Here is a 16,002-nt window from a genome sequence, read left to right on the forward strand (position 1 = left end):
TTATTATTTTTAATATTATTTTTTTGATTGGAGACTAATTACTTTACAATATTTTCTTGGCTTTACCATATATTGACATGAATCCGCCACGGGTGTATATGTGTTCCCCATCCTGAACCCCTCTCCCACTTCCCTCCCCGTCCCATCCCTCTGGGTCATTCCAGTGCACCAGCTCCAAGCATCCTGCATCATGCATAGAACCAGGACAGGCAATTCATTTCACATATGATATTAAACATGTTTCAGTGCCATTCTCCCAAATCATCCCACCCTTGCCCTCTCGCACAGACTCCAAAAGACTGTTCTATACATCTGTGGTTCTTTTGCTGTCTTGCATATAGGGTTATTGTTACCATCTTTCTAAATTCCATATATATGCATTATTGTACTATAATGGTGTTTTTCTTTCTGGCTTACTTCACTCTGTATAATAGGCTCCAATTTCATCCACCTCATTAGAACTGATTCAAATGTATTATTTTTAAAGGCTGAGTAATACCCCATTGTGTATATGTACCACAGCTTTCTTATCTATTCATCTGCTGATGGACATCTAGGTTACTTCCATGTCCTGGCTGTTATAAACAGTGCTGCAATGAATATTGGGGTACATGTGTCTCTTTTGATTCTTAGTTCCTTGGTGTGTATGCCCAGAAGTGGGATTGCTGGGTCATATGGCAGTTCTACTTCCAGTTTTTTAAGGAATCTCCACACTGTTTTCCATAGTGGCTGTACTAGTTTGCATTCCCACCAACAGTGTAAGAGGGTTCCCTTATCTCCACACCCTCTCCAGCATTTATTGCTTGTAGACTTTTGGATTGGAGCCATTCTGACCAGCATGAGATGGTACATCATTGTGGTTTTGATTTGCATTTCTCTGATAATCAGTGATGTTGAGCATCTTTTCATGTGTTTGTTAGCCATCTGTATGTCTTCTTTGGAGAAATGTCTGTTTAGTTCTTTAGCCCATGTTTTGATTGGATCGTTTATTTTTCTGGAATTGAGCTGCAGGAGTTACTTGTATATTTTTGAGATTAATTCTTTGCCAGTTGCTTCATTTGCTATTATTTTCTCCCATTCTGAAGGCTGTCTTTTCACCTTGCTTAGAGTTTCCTTTGTTGTGCAGAAGCTTTTAACTTTAATTAGGTCTCATTTGTTTATTTTTGCTTTTATTTCCAATATTCTGGGAGGTGGATCATAGAGGATCCTGCTGTGATTTATATTGGAGAGTGTTTTGCCTATGTTCTCCTCTAAGAGTTTTATAGTTTCTGTTCTTACATTTAGATCTTTAATCCATTTTGAGTTTATTTTTGTGTATGGTGTTAGAAAGTGTTCTAGTTTCGTTATATTACAAGTGGTTGACCAATTTTTCCAGCACCGCTTGTTAAAGAAATTGTCTTTTCTCCGTTGTATATTCTTGCCTCCTTTGTCAAAGATAAAGTGTCCATAGGTGAGTGGATTTATCTCTGGGCTTTCTATATTGTTCCATTGATCTATATTTCTGTCTCTGCCAGTACCATATTGTCTTGATGACTGGCTTTGTAGTAGAGCCTGAAGTCAAGCAGGTTGATTCCTCCAGTACCATTCTTCTTTCTCAAGATTGCTATGGTTATTCGAGTTTTTTTGTATTTCCATACAAATTGTGAAATTATTTGTTCTAGCTCTGTGAAAAATACCGTTGGTAGCTTGATAGGGATTGCACTGAAACTATAATTACTTTGGGTAGTATACTCCTTTTCACTATTCTATACATAGAAAATCCTAAGGATGCTACCAGAAAACTACTAGAGCTCATCAGTGAATTTGGTAAATTGGCACATACAAAATTAATACACAGAAATCTCTTGCATTCCTCTATACTAACAACAAAAGATCAGGAAGAAAAACTATGGAAACAATTCCATTTGCCAGTGCATCAAAAATAATAATATTAACATATCTAGAAATAAACCTACTTAAGAAAGCAAAATATCTACTCTAAAAACTAAAGATGCTGATGAAAGAAATCTAAGATGACACAAAAGGTGGCAAAATATACCATGTGCTTGGATTGAAAGAATTATTATTGTCAAAATGACTATACTTGCCAAGATAATCTACAGATGCAATGTAATCTTTATTAAAATATCAATGACATTTTAGGAAGATCTAGAAGAAAAATCTTAAAATTTATATCAGTCAGTCAGTCAGTTCAGTCGCTCAGTCGTGTCCGACTCTTTGCAAACTCATGAATCACAGCATGCTAGGCCTCCCTGTTCTTCACCAACTCCTTGAGTTCACTCAGACTCACGTCCATCGAGTCAGTGATACCATCCAGCCATCTCATCCTCTGTCGTTCCCATCTTTTCCTGCCCCCAAATCCCTCCCAGCATTAGAGTCTTTGCCAATGAGTCAACTCTTTGCATGAGGTGGCCAAAGTACTGGAGTTTCAGCTTTAGCATCATTCCTTCCAAAGAAATCCCAGGGTTGATCTCCTTCAGAATGGACTGGTTGGATCTCCTTGCAGTCCAAGGGACTCTCAAGAGTCTTCTCCAACACCACAGTTCAAAAGTATCAATTCTTCGGCGCTGAGCTTTCTTCAAACTCCAACTCTCACATCCATACATGACCACTGGAAAAACCATAGCCTTGACTAGACGGACCTTTGTTGCCAAAGTAATGTCTCTCCTTTTCAATATGCTATCTAAGTTGGTCATACAGGGACTTCCCTGGTGGCTCAGAGGTTAAAGTGTCTGCCTCCAATGGGGAAGACCCGGGTTCGATCCCTGGGTCGGGAACATCCCCTGGAGAAGGAAATGGTAACCCACTGCAGTATTCTTCCTTGGGGAATCCCATGGATGGAGAAGCCTGGTAGGCTAAAGTCCATGGGGTCACAAAGCGTTGGACACGACTGCGCGACTTCACTATTCACTATCTAGGTTGGTCATAACTTTCCTTCCAAGGACTAAGTGTCTTTTAATTTCATGGCAGCAGTCACCATCTGCAGTGATTTTGGAGCCCCAAAAAATAAAGTCTGACACTGTTTCCACTGTTTCCCCATTCATTTCCCATGAAATGATGGGACCAGATGCCATGATCTTCATTTTCTGAATGCTGAGCTTTAAACCAACTTTTTCACTCTCCACTTTCACTTTCATCAAGAGGCTCTTTAGTTCCTCTTCACTTTCTGCCATAAGGGTGATGTCATCTGCATATCTGAGGTTACTGATATTTCTCCCAGCAATCTTGATTCCAGCTTTTGCTTCTTCCAGCCCAGAGTTTCTCATGATGTGCTCTGCATAGAAGTTAAATAAGCAGGGTGACAATATACAGCCTTCATGTACTCCTTTTCCTATTTGGAACCAGTCTCTTGTTCCATGTCCAGTTCTAACTGTTGCTTCTTGACCTGCATATAGGTTTCTCAAGAGGCAGGTCAGGTGGTCTGGTATGCCCATCTCTTTCAGAATTTTCCACAGTTTATTATGATCCACACAGTCAAAGGTTTGGCATAGTCAATAAAGCAAAATAGATGTTTTTCTGGAACTCTCTTGCTTTTTCCATGATCCAGCAGATGTTGGCAATTTGATCTCTGGTTCCTCTGCCTTTTCTAAAACCAGCTTGAACATCTGGAAGTTCACAGTTCACGTATTGCTGAAGCCTGGCTTGGAGAATTTTGAGCATTACTTTACTAGCATGTGAGATGAGTAAAATTGTGTGGTAGTTTGAGCATTCTTTGGTATTGCCTTTCTTTGGGATTGGAATGAAAACTGACCTTTTCCAGTCCTGTGGCCACTGCTGGGTTTTCCAAATTTGCTGGCATATTGAGTGCAGCACTTTCACAGCATCATCTTCAGGAATTTGAAACAGCTCAACTGGAATTCCATTACCTCCACTAGCTTTGTTCATAGTGATGTTTTGTAAGACCCACTTGACTTCACATTCCAGGATATCTGGCTCTAGGTGAGTGATTACACCATCGTGATTATCTGGGTTGTGAAGATATTTTTTGTACAGTTTTTCTGTGTATTCTTGCCACCTCTTCTTAATATCTTCTGTTTCTGTTAGGTCCATACCATTTCTGTCCTTTATCGAGCCCATCTTTGCATGAAATGGTCCCTTGGTATCTCTAATTTTCTTAAAGAGATCTCTAGTCTTTCCCATTCTGTTCTTTTCCTCTATTTCTTTGCATTGATCACTGAGGAAGGCTTTCTTATCTCTCCTTGCTTTTCTTTGGAACTCTGCATTCAGATGATTATATCTTTCCTTTTCTCCTTTACTTTTCACTTCTCTTCTTTTCACAGCTATTTGTAAGGCCTCCCCAGACAGCCATTTTGCTTTTTCGTATTTCTTTTACATGGGGATGGTCTTGATCCCTGTCTCCTGTACAATGTCACAAACCTCATTCCATAGTTCATCAGGCACTCTATCAGATCTAGCCCCTTAAATCTATTTCTCACTTCCCAGTCATAGGTGAATCAAGGCAAATTGGAAGTGGTCAAACAAGAGATGGCAAGAGTGAACATCAACATTCTAGGAATCAGCGAACTAAAATGGACCGGAAGGGGTGAATTTAACTCAGATGACCTTTATATCTACTACTGTGGGCAGGAATCCCTTAGAAGAAATGGAGTAGCCATCATGGTCAACAAAAGAGTCCGAAATGCAGTACTTGGATGCAATCTTTAAAACGACAGAATGATCTCTGTTTGTTTCCAAGGCAAACCATTCAATATCACAGTAATCTAAGTCTATGCCCCAACCAATAAAGCTGAAGAAGCTGAAGTTGAATGGTTCTATGAAGACCTATAAAACCTTTTAGAACTAACACCCAAAAAAGATGTTCTTTTCATTATAGGGGACTGGAATGCAAAAGTAGGAAGTCAAGAAACACCTGGAGTAACCAGCAAATTTGGCCTTGGAATATGGAATGAAGCAGGACAAAGACTAATAGAGTTTTGCCAAAAGAATGCACTGGTCATAGCAAATACCCTCTTCCAACAACACAAGAGAAGACTCTACACATGGGTATCACCAAATGGTCAACACTGAAATCAGATTGATTATATTCTTTGCAGCCAAAGATGGAGAAGCTCTATACAGTCAACAAAAACAAGACCAGGAGCTGACTGTGGCTCAGATCATTAACTCCTTATTGTCAAATTCAGACTTAAATTGAAGAAAGTAGGGAAAACCACTAAGCCATTCAGGTATGACTTAAATCAAAATTTGTATGAAAGCACATAAAACCTTTGACTGTGTGGATCACAATAAACTGTGGAAAATTCTGAAAGAGATGGGCATACCAGACCACCTGACCTGCCTCTTAAAAAGTCTGTATGCAGGTCAGGAAGCAACAGTTAGGACTGGACATGGAAAAACAGACTGGTTCCAAATAGGAATAGGAGTACGTCAAGGCTGTATATTGTCACTCTGCTTATTTAACTTATATGCAGAGTACATCATGAGAAACGCTGGACTGGAAGAAGCGAAAGCTGGAATCAAGATTGCTGGGAGAAATATCAGTAACCTCAGATATGCAGATGACACCACCCTTATGGCAGAAAGAGAAGAAGAACTAACGAGCCTCTTGATGAAAGTGAAAGAGGAGAGTGAAAATGTTGGCTTAAAGCTCAACATTCAGAAAACTAAGATCATAGCATCTGGTCCCATCACTTCATGGCAAATAGGTGGGAAAACAGTGGAAACAGTGTCAGACTTTATTTTTTGGGGCTCCAAAATCACTGCAGATGGTGACTGCTGCCATGAAATTAAAAGACGCTTACTCCTTGGAAGGAAAGTTATAACCAACCTGCTGCTGCTGCTGCTGCTAAGTCACTTCAATCATGTCCGACTCTGTGCGACCCCATAGACAGCAGCCCACAAGGCTTCCTCATCCCTGGGATTCTCCAGGCAAGAACACTGGAGTGAGTTGCCATTTCCTTCTCCAATGCATGAAAGTGAAAAGTGAAAGTGAAGTCGCTCAGCCTAGACAGCATATTAAATAGCAGAGACATTACTTTGCCAACAAAGGTCCGTCTAGTCAAGGCTATGGTTTTTCCAGTAGTCATGTACAGATGTGAGAGTTGAACTATCAAGAACGCTGAGTGCCGAAGAATTGATGCTTTTGAACTGTGATGTTGGAAAAGAGAGTCCCAATCTGATTTCCCACCGAAATCTGATTTCGGTGTTGACCATTTGGTGATATCCATGTGTAGAGTCTTCTCTTTTGTTGTTGGAAGAGGGTATTTGCTATGACCAGTGCATTCTCTTGGCATGTAACAAAGGAGAGTCCCTTGGACTGCAAGGAGATCCAACCAGTCCATCCCAAAAGAGATCAGTCCTGAGTGTTCATTGGAAGGACTGATATTGAAGCTGAAACTCCAATATTTTGGCCACCTGATGCAAAGAGCTGACTTATTTGAAAAGACCCTGATCTGGGAAAGATTGAGGGCAGGAGAAGGGGACAAGAGAGGATGAGATGGTTGGATGGCATCACTGACTCAATGGACATGAGTTTGGGTAAACTCCACTCCAGGAGTTGGTGATGGACAGGGGAGCCTAGAATGCTACAGCCCATGGAGGTGCAAAGAGTCAGACACAACTGAGTGACTGAACTGAACTGAACTGAAAAAAGACATACAGATGGCCATAAAGCATATGAAAAGATGCTCAACATCACTCATTTTTAGAAAAATGCAAATCAAAACTACAATGAGGTATCACTTCACACTGGTCAGAAAGGCCATCACCAAAACATCTATAGACAATAGATGCTGGAGAAGGTGTGGATAAAAGAGAAACTTTCTACCCTGTTAATATGAATGTAAGTAGGTATAACCATTATGGAGAACACTATAGAGTTTCCTTAAAAAACTAAAAATAGAGTTACCATATGCTCTAGTTTGTTTGAACCCTGGGTTGGGATGATCCTCTAGAGTAGGAAATGGTAACCCACTCCAGTATTCTTGCCCGGAAAGTTCCATGGACAGAGAAGCTACAGTCCATGGGGTCATAAACAGTAAGACACAACTAAGCATGCATGCAATGCATGCGTGAGTCACCAGGGAAGCCTTGATGCAATACAATATGATCCAGTAATCCCATTCCTGGGCATATGTCCAGAGAAAGCCATACTTTAAAAAGATAGATACACCCCACTGTAGTACTACATACAATAGCAAGACATGGAAGCAACCTAAATGTCTATCAACAGATGAATAGACAAAGAAGATGTGGTGTATATATACATATGTATATATGTATACACACACAAACACACTGGAATATTACTCAGCCATAAAAAGAATGAAACAGTGCCATTTGCAACTACATGGGTGGATCTAAAGATTATTATTCTAAGAGAAGTAAGTCATACAGAGAGACACAAATATCATATGATATCACTTATATGTAGACTCTTAAAAATGATATAAACAACTTATTTACAAAACATAAACAGACTCACAGACTTAGAAAACAAACTTACAGTTATCAAAAGGGAAACATTGGTGGAGGGATAATTTAGGAGTTTGAGATTAACATGTATACACTACTGAGGGCCTACTCTATAGCACAGAGAACTCTTCTCAATACTTTGTTATAAACTATATGGAAAAAGACTGAAAAGAATGAAAGTGAACATCATTCAGTTGTGTCCAACTCTTTGCAACCCCATGGACTACACAGTCCATGGAATTCTTCAGGCCAGAAAACTCGAGTGGGTGTCTTTTCCTTCTCCAGGGGATTTTCCCAACCCAGGGATCAAACATTGATCAAACCCAGGTCTCCTACATTGCAGGCAGATTCTTTACCAGCTGAGCCACAAGGGAAACCCCTGAAAAGAATAAATATATGCATATTTAAAGCTAAGTGACTTTACTGTACACCTGAAACTAACACAATGTTGTAAATCTACTATACTCTGGTAAAAAATAAAAATTACAAAAAAGGAGTAAACAAAAACTTAAAAAAAAATTAACAGGCTTAAATTCACCAAACTTCCTACTGAGTCACTAAAAAATTCTCTGGCTGCCAGAATCAATGTACATTGTCCTTTAGCAACAAAGTCAATAAGCTACTACCTTGGATGGTATAGGTAGGCAGAAATCTATTCTTTTTTATGTTATTGACATAGACATATGCTAAGAAAAAACACCAAAAGAGAAATACTATGTTGATTCATTCAATAAAAAGTTTGTTTTGAACTATGAGGATAAACTACAAAACATAATGCAAGATCACTGCTTTCAAGGAAAGTGTTAGTTGCCCAGTCATGTCCAACTCTTTAAGATCCCATAGACTGTAGCCTGCTAGGTCCCTCTGTCCAAGAGATTTTCCAGGCAATAATACTAGAGTAGGTTGACATTTCCTCTGCAGAAGGTCTTGTCAATCCAGGGATCACACCTGGGTATCCCACATTGGAGGCAGATTTTTTACTGTTTGAGCCACGTGGAAAATCATATTCAATTTCAAATTTAGCTCTACACTGAATAGCAGACTACTGGAATGTACAACACCATAGATAAATCTCAGAGGCAGGCGGTGCTAGTGGTAAAGAACCCACCTGCCAAGGCAGGAAACAAAAGAGATGTGGGTTCAATCCCTGGGTTGGGAAGATCCCCTAGAAAAGGAAATGGCAACCCACTCCAGTATTCCTGAGTGGAGAATCCCAGGGACAGAGGAGCCTGGTGGGCTGCAGTCCGAGGGGTCACAAAGAGTTGGACATGACTGAAGCATCTTAGGACTTTGCACAGCACTATAGATGAATCTCAGAGATATTACATTGAGTGTAATAGGCCTGACATAAAAGTACTAAATGATTCTGCTTATGTAAACTTCAAAACTAGGCAAAACCAATCTACTATAAAGGAAATCAGAATTTAGGTTACCCTTGGAGAGAAGGGTGTTGGTGGGCATGGTCCATATTTCTTTCCTTCTTCTAGTATTAAGAACTAGAGGCAAATATCTGAAGTGAACAATATGCTAGTGAACTGCACATGCAAGGGATATAGGTTGCATGTTCCTTTTAAGAATTTAATACCTGATTGTCTGAGATGGAGCTGAAGCAGTGATGCCAGTGCTGGAGAGTGGGCTGTAAATACACATTATGATTAGCAGGAAGGTTTGACTGCATAGAAACCATAGTAAGTCAATTGCTTGCAGACTCATATCAAACTCTATCAGTGAGGGGCAAGTGATTATTAAGCTACATCTGGTGGCAGGATATAAGTTGGAATCCCACACTCATTTTAGTCTATGCATAGCTCACCCATTATTTTATTTACCACTTCTATCTGTGCCTCGATGGTGATTGTAGCCATGAAATTAAAAGACGCTTACTCCTTGGAAGGAAAGTTATGACCAACCTAGATAGTATATTGAAAAGCAGAGATATTACTTTGCCAACAAAGGTCCATCTAGCCAAGGCTATGGTTTTTCCAGTGGTCATGTATGGATATGAGAGTTGGACTGTGAAGAAAGCTGAGCACCAAAGAATTGATGGTTTTGAACTTTGGTGTTGGAGAAGACTCTTGAGAGTCCCTTGGACTGCAAGGAGATCCAACCAGTCCATCCTAAAGGAGATTAGTCCTGGGTGTTCATTGGAAGGACTGATGCTGAAGCTGAAACTCCAATACTATGGCCACATCATGCAAAGAGTTGACTCATTGGAAAAGACTTTGATGCTGGGAGGGATTGGGGGCAGGAGGAGGAGGGGATGACAGAGGATGAGATGGCTGGATGGCATCACTGACTCAATGGCCATGAGTTTGAGTGAACTCCAGGAGTTGGTGATGGACAGGGCCTGGTGTGCTGTGATTCATGGGGTTGCAAAGAGTCAGACACTACTGAATGACTGAACTGAACTGACCTGACTGATCCGTGCCTCTTTCCCACACTGCACTTGTCTCAGTCACAGTTTTGATAAGCCCACAAGCCAATCCTCACCAAAATGAGTAAAAACAAATGTTACTGGAGAGCTTCTTTGAAAATTGGGAAAGATCCAATGATGAGACAGCAAAAGAGGCTAAGACTGCCAACAAAAAGAAAGTTGAATTAAAAAGAAAATACCAAGAGTCCTACTTAAATTACAGGTTTATTGCAACAGGTGATTCACATTCTCCAGGCCTGCTTTGTATAATATGTGGCAACTGGCTATCCAACAAAGCCATGAAGGCTTTAAAACTGCTTCACCACATGGAGACCAAGTACCCTTCATTAAAAGACAAGGCTTTGGAATTTTTTCAAAAGAAAAATAAAAAACATGAACATAAAGAACAGAAGCAATAATTGAAGGCCACCACTTCATCAAATGTGCCTGCCCTGAGAGCATCATTCTTAGTGGCTAACCACATTGCTAAAGCTAGGAAGCCTTTTACTACTGGTGAAGAGTTGATCCTGCATGCTGCTAAGGACATGTGTCATGAATTTTTATGAAAAGCTGCAGTTCAGAAGGTGGCACATGTTCCTCTTTCAGCTAGTGCCATAACTAGATTAATGGATGAAATAGCAGAGCATACTGAGGCACAACTGTTAGAGAGGATTAATGAGTCACCATGGTACACAATCCAGGTTGACAAGTCTACCAACGTTGACCTGGCAACAATGCTTATTGTTGTGTGACATATTTTTCAGGAGGCTGTGCACTTTGTTGCCAACCAACATCATAGCTGCAGAACTATTCAAGTCTTGAATGATCACCTATCAGGAAAACTGAATTTGTCATTTTGTGTCAGTATGTGTGCAGATGGAGCAGCTGGACATGTCCATGACTGGACAGCTTTCTGGTTTCACTACTTGGGTCAAAGAGATTGCTTCTGACTGTGAGTCTATGCACTGTGTAATCCACAGAGAAATACTGGTAGCTGAAAACTGTCACCTGAACTTAGCAACATTTTGCAGTATGTGATTAAAATGATCAACTATTTTTAGTACATGCCCTTAACTCACATCTGTTTGTGCAGCTCTGTGAGGAGATGGACGCAGAGCCACACATCTTTTCTTATACAGAGAAGTGAGATGGCTTTCTAAAGGTAGATCACTGGCCAGGGTTTTTGAGTTATGAGAGCTTCTCCAGGGATTTCTTTTTAAAAAACAGTCACCACTGGCAGCACATTTCAGTGACACAGAATGGGTCACAAAACTTGCTTACTTGTGTGACATATTCAACATGCTCAGTGAACTCAATCTGTCACTTCAGGGGAGAATGACAACTGTGTTCAAGTCAGTGGATAAAGTGGCTGCATTCAAAGCCTAACTGGAATTATGGGGGCAACAAGTGAATGTTGGGATTTTTGACATTTCATACATTAGCAGAGATTTTAAATAGATTGAGTCAGGGTCTTTTTTCTCCCAGTTGGCACATTACTACCTTAGCTTTCAAAAAAGTTTCAGTATTACTTCCCAACCGCAAAAGACCTCTGAACTGGGAAGGAATGGATCTAGGGCCCATTTGTAAATAAGCTGGTGAATTGACTTTGTCTGAAAATGACAGTGGTGTTAAAAATATATTTGAGAAAGAGGCTTCCCAGGTGGTTCAAAGGTAAAGAATTTGCCTGCCATTGCAGGAGACACTGGTTTGGTCCCTGGTCCTAGAAGATCACACATGCCTTGCAGCAAAAAAGCTTGCATGCCGTAACTACTGAGCTAGTGCTCTAGAACATGCTTTGGGGAAGGAAATGGCAACTCACTCCAGTGTTCTTGCCTGGAGAGTCCCAGTGACAGGGGAGCCTCATGGGCTGCTGTCTGTGGGGTCGCACAGAGTCGAACACAAGTGAAGCAACTCAGCAGCAGCAGCAGCAGTACTCTAGAACACTTAAGCTGCAACCACTGAGCCCACAAGCCACAAATACTAAAGTACCTGAGCTCTAGAGCCTGTGCTCCACAAGGGAAGCCCCACCACCACTAGAGAGTGGCCCCCACTCTACAGCTTTGCTTTGCATGCAGCAACAAAGATCTAGCGCAGCCAAAATAAAATAAATAATAAATAAATAAATTTTAAAATATGTTTGAGACAACTTCAAATCTCTGTACATTCTGGATTAAAGTCAAGGTGGAATATCCTGAGATTGACACAAAAGCACTGAAAAGCCTGCTTCCATTTCCGACATCCTATCTTTGTGAAGCAGGGTTTTCTGTAGCAACAGCAACCAAAACAAGATGACAGAGTACACTGGACATAAGCAACATACCCTGGGTTTCACTGTCTCCCATCACCCCCAGATGGGACTGTCTAGTTGCAGAAAAATAAGTTCATGATGCCCACTGATTGTGCTTTTATTTGTATAATTATTCCAATATATACATCACAATGTAATAATAATAGAAGTAAAGTGCACAATAAATGTAATGTTCTTGAATCATCTCCAAGACATTCCCTCACCCTGGTTTGCAGAAAAATCGTCTTGCATGTGTCTCATCCCTGGTGCCAAAAGGTTGAGGACCACTGTTTTAGAAGGTGACCTGGACTCACTTTTGTTATCCCATGTGAGGTTTAAATAACACCATGTACATATTCATTTGACTTGGGCTTCCTTATAGTATGGTGGCCTCAGGATAGTAAGACCCCAAGAAAGTGTTCCTAGCAACCAAAACGGAAGGTTTATGGTCTTTCAAGATCTGACATTAGAAATAACAAACCTATCTATCATTACTTCTGCAATATCCCTTCAGTCAAGGAAGTCATAACCCCACCCAGATTCAAAAGGAGGGAAATAGATTCTGTCTTTTAATGAGAGGAATGTCAAAGAACTTACAAATTTAACACTGCTGCATGATAGAAAGACAAAATTCTTCATGGACCACATTTGGAACATATAGCTCATGCACAAGAGCAATCCTGTCTTTTTACCCTAGAGTCTGAGATTATCACAAACTCACATGAACAGTGAAGGGACCCAGCCATACATATGCATGTATCCATTCTCCAACTCCCCTCCCATCCAGGATAGCACATAACACTGAGCAGAATTCCATAACACTGAGCAGAGTTCCATGTGCTATATAATAGGATTCCATAGGTTATCCACTCTAAACATAGCAGTGTGTACATGACCTTCCTAAAGTCTCCAATCATCATCTCCCCCCGGAAACCATGAGCTTGTTAATTTAGTATGAATTAATAACTAACTGAGCCATGCAAAAAGATGGATAAAAGACTAAGACAATAAGGTCCAGAAACAGAGAAAACCACACTTTCTTCTTGGTTTTGTCCATGGTACCTCTGAGAAAAGAAATAAGGCAATGAAGTAGAATAATATAAACATAGGTTTCAGCACTTTTGCTGCATACAGTTTCCAGTGATTTGAGATCACTTGTCATAAACTAAATTTTAAAAATAAGCTTCTACTGAGAAATTTCCTCTTAGAAGACTCTGGGGAATTTTTGTACTGGACTTTTCTGAATTATGAAAACTGGGTAAAAGACATACAATTTAATCCTAAACTATGGCTCAAAAAATGCTTTTTCCCACAAATGTGGAATTCAACGGGGGAAATTGGCTTTAAAATAAAATTTCCTTTTCCGACTGATTTCTTTCAAACGAGTCAGAAACATAAGACTAAGTAGAGAGGGAAGGTCCAAAGGGAGTTCAGAAATATTGCTGTTCTAAAGTCACTTTCCAAGTACAAGATGAAATTCCACAAACATTGAGTTGCATTCCTCATACTTGTGGACACAGCAGGGGAAGGAAAAGATGGGATCAACTGAGAGAGTAGCATTGAAACATACACATAATCATATGTAAACTAGATAGCTAGTTGGAACTTTCCATATGATGCAGGGACCTCATCCTGGTGCTCTGCAACAACCTAGAGGGATGAGATGGGGCAGGGGTAGGAGGGAGGTTCAAGGGGAAGGGAGTATACGTATACATATGGCTGATTCATGTTGATGTATGACAAAACCCAAAACAACATTATAAAGCAATATCCTCCAATTAAAAATTTGGGATGAAAACTGACATTTTCCAGTCCTGTGGCCACTACTGAGTTTTCCAAATTTGTTTGCATAGAGTCCACCATATTAACAGCACCATTGTTTAGGATTTTAAGTAGCTCAGCTGGAATTCCATCACCTCCACTAGCTTTGTTCATTGTAATGTTTCCTAAGGCCCACTTGACTTCACACTCCAGGATGTTTGGTTCTAGGCAAGTGACCACACCGTCATGATTATAGGGGTCATTAAGATTTCTTCTGTGTATTCTTGCCACCTCTCCTTAATTTCTTTTACTTTTAGGTCCTTACTGTTTCTGTCCTTTATCATGCCCATTCCTGCATGAAATATTCCCTAGGTATCTCTGATTTTCTTGAGGAGATCTCTAGTCTTTCTATTATTCTCATTCTATTATTTTCCTCTCTTTCTTTGCATTGTTCATTTAAGAAGACCTTATCTCTCTTGGCTATTCTCTAAAACTCTGCATTCAGTTGAGTATATCATTCCCTTTCTCCCTTGCTTTCACTTCTCTTTTCTCAGCTATTTGTAACGTCTCCTCAGACAACCACTTTGCCTTCTTGCACTTCTTTTACTTTGGGATGGTCTTGGTCACTGCTTCCTATACAATGTTACGGACCTCTGCCCATAGTTCTTCAAGCATTCTTTCTACAAGATAATCCCTTGAATCTATTCATTTCATCCATTGTATAAAAGGGATTTGATTTAGGTCATACCTGAATGGCTTAGTGCTTTTCCCTACTTTCTTCAATGTAAGTCTAAATTTTGCAATTCAGTTCAGTTCAATCACTCAGTCATGTCTGACTCTTTGCAAGCCAATGGACTTCAGCACACCAGGCTACACTGTCCATTACCTACTCCCAGAGATTGCTCAATCTTATGTCCCTCAAGTCAGTGATGCCATCCAACCATCTCATCCTCTGTCATCCCCCTTTCCCCCTGCCTTCAATCTTGCCCAGCATCTAAGTTTTTTCCAATGAATCAGTTCTTCAAATCAGATGGCCAGAGTATTGGAGCTTCAGCATCAGTCCTTCCAATTAATATTCAGGACTGATTTTATTTAGTATGGACAGGTTTGATCTCCTTACTGTCCAAGGGACTCTCAAGAGTCTTCTCCAACACCACAATTCAAAAGCATCAATTCTTCAGTGCTCAGCATTTTTTATGGCCCAACATCCATACATGACTACTGGAAAAACCATAGCTTTAACTATATGGACATAATCTGAGCCACAGTCAGCTCCCAGTCTTGTGTTTTTCTGACTCAATAGAGTTTTTCCATCTTTGGCTGCAAAAAATATAATCAATCTTTCTGATTTCTGTTTTGACCATCTGGTGATGTCCATGTATAAAGCTATCTCTTGTGTTGTTGTAAATGGGTATTTGCTATAACCATTATGTTCTCATCACAAAACTCTATTAGCCTTTGCCCTGCTTCATTTTGTACTCCAAGGCCAAGCTTGCCTGCTATTCCAGGTATCTCTTGACTTCCTATTTTCACATTCCAATCCCCTATGATGAAAATAATATCTCTTTTTGGTCTCATAGGTCTCGTAGGTCTTCATAGCACCGTTCAACTTCAGCTTCTTCAGTATTGTGGTTGGCTTAAAGACTTGGATTATTGTGATACTGAATGTTTTGCCTTGGAAATGAACCAGGATCATTCTGTCATTTTTTATATTGCACCCAAATACAGCATTTTGGACTCTTTTGTTGACTATGAGGGCTACGCCATTTCTTCTAAGGGATTCTTGCCCACAGTAGTAGATATAATGGTCACCTGAATTAAATTTGCCTATTCTCATCCATTTTAGTTCACTGATTCCTGTCTATGTTTATTCTTGCCATCTCCTGCTTGACCATGTTCAATTTACCTTGATTCATGCACCTAACATTCCAGTTTCCTGTGCAATATTGTTCTTTACAGCATTGGACTTTAATTTCACCACCAGACACATCTAAACAGAGCGTTGTTTCCAATTTGGCCCAAACTCTTCAATCTTTCTGGAGCTATTAGTAATTTCCCTCCACTCTTCCTCAATAGCATTCTGGTCAAATTCTGACCTGAGGGGCTC

This window comes from Oryx dammah, unplaced genomic scaffold, assembly GCF_014754425.2.
Source record: "Oryx dammah isolate SB20612 unplaced genomic scaffold, SCBI_Odam_1.1 HiC_scaffold_10, whole genome shotgun sequence".
Classification (NCBI taxonomy): Eukaryota; Metazoa; Chordata; class Mammalia; order Artiodactyla; family Bovidae; genus Oryx; species Oryx dammah.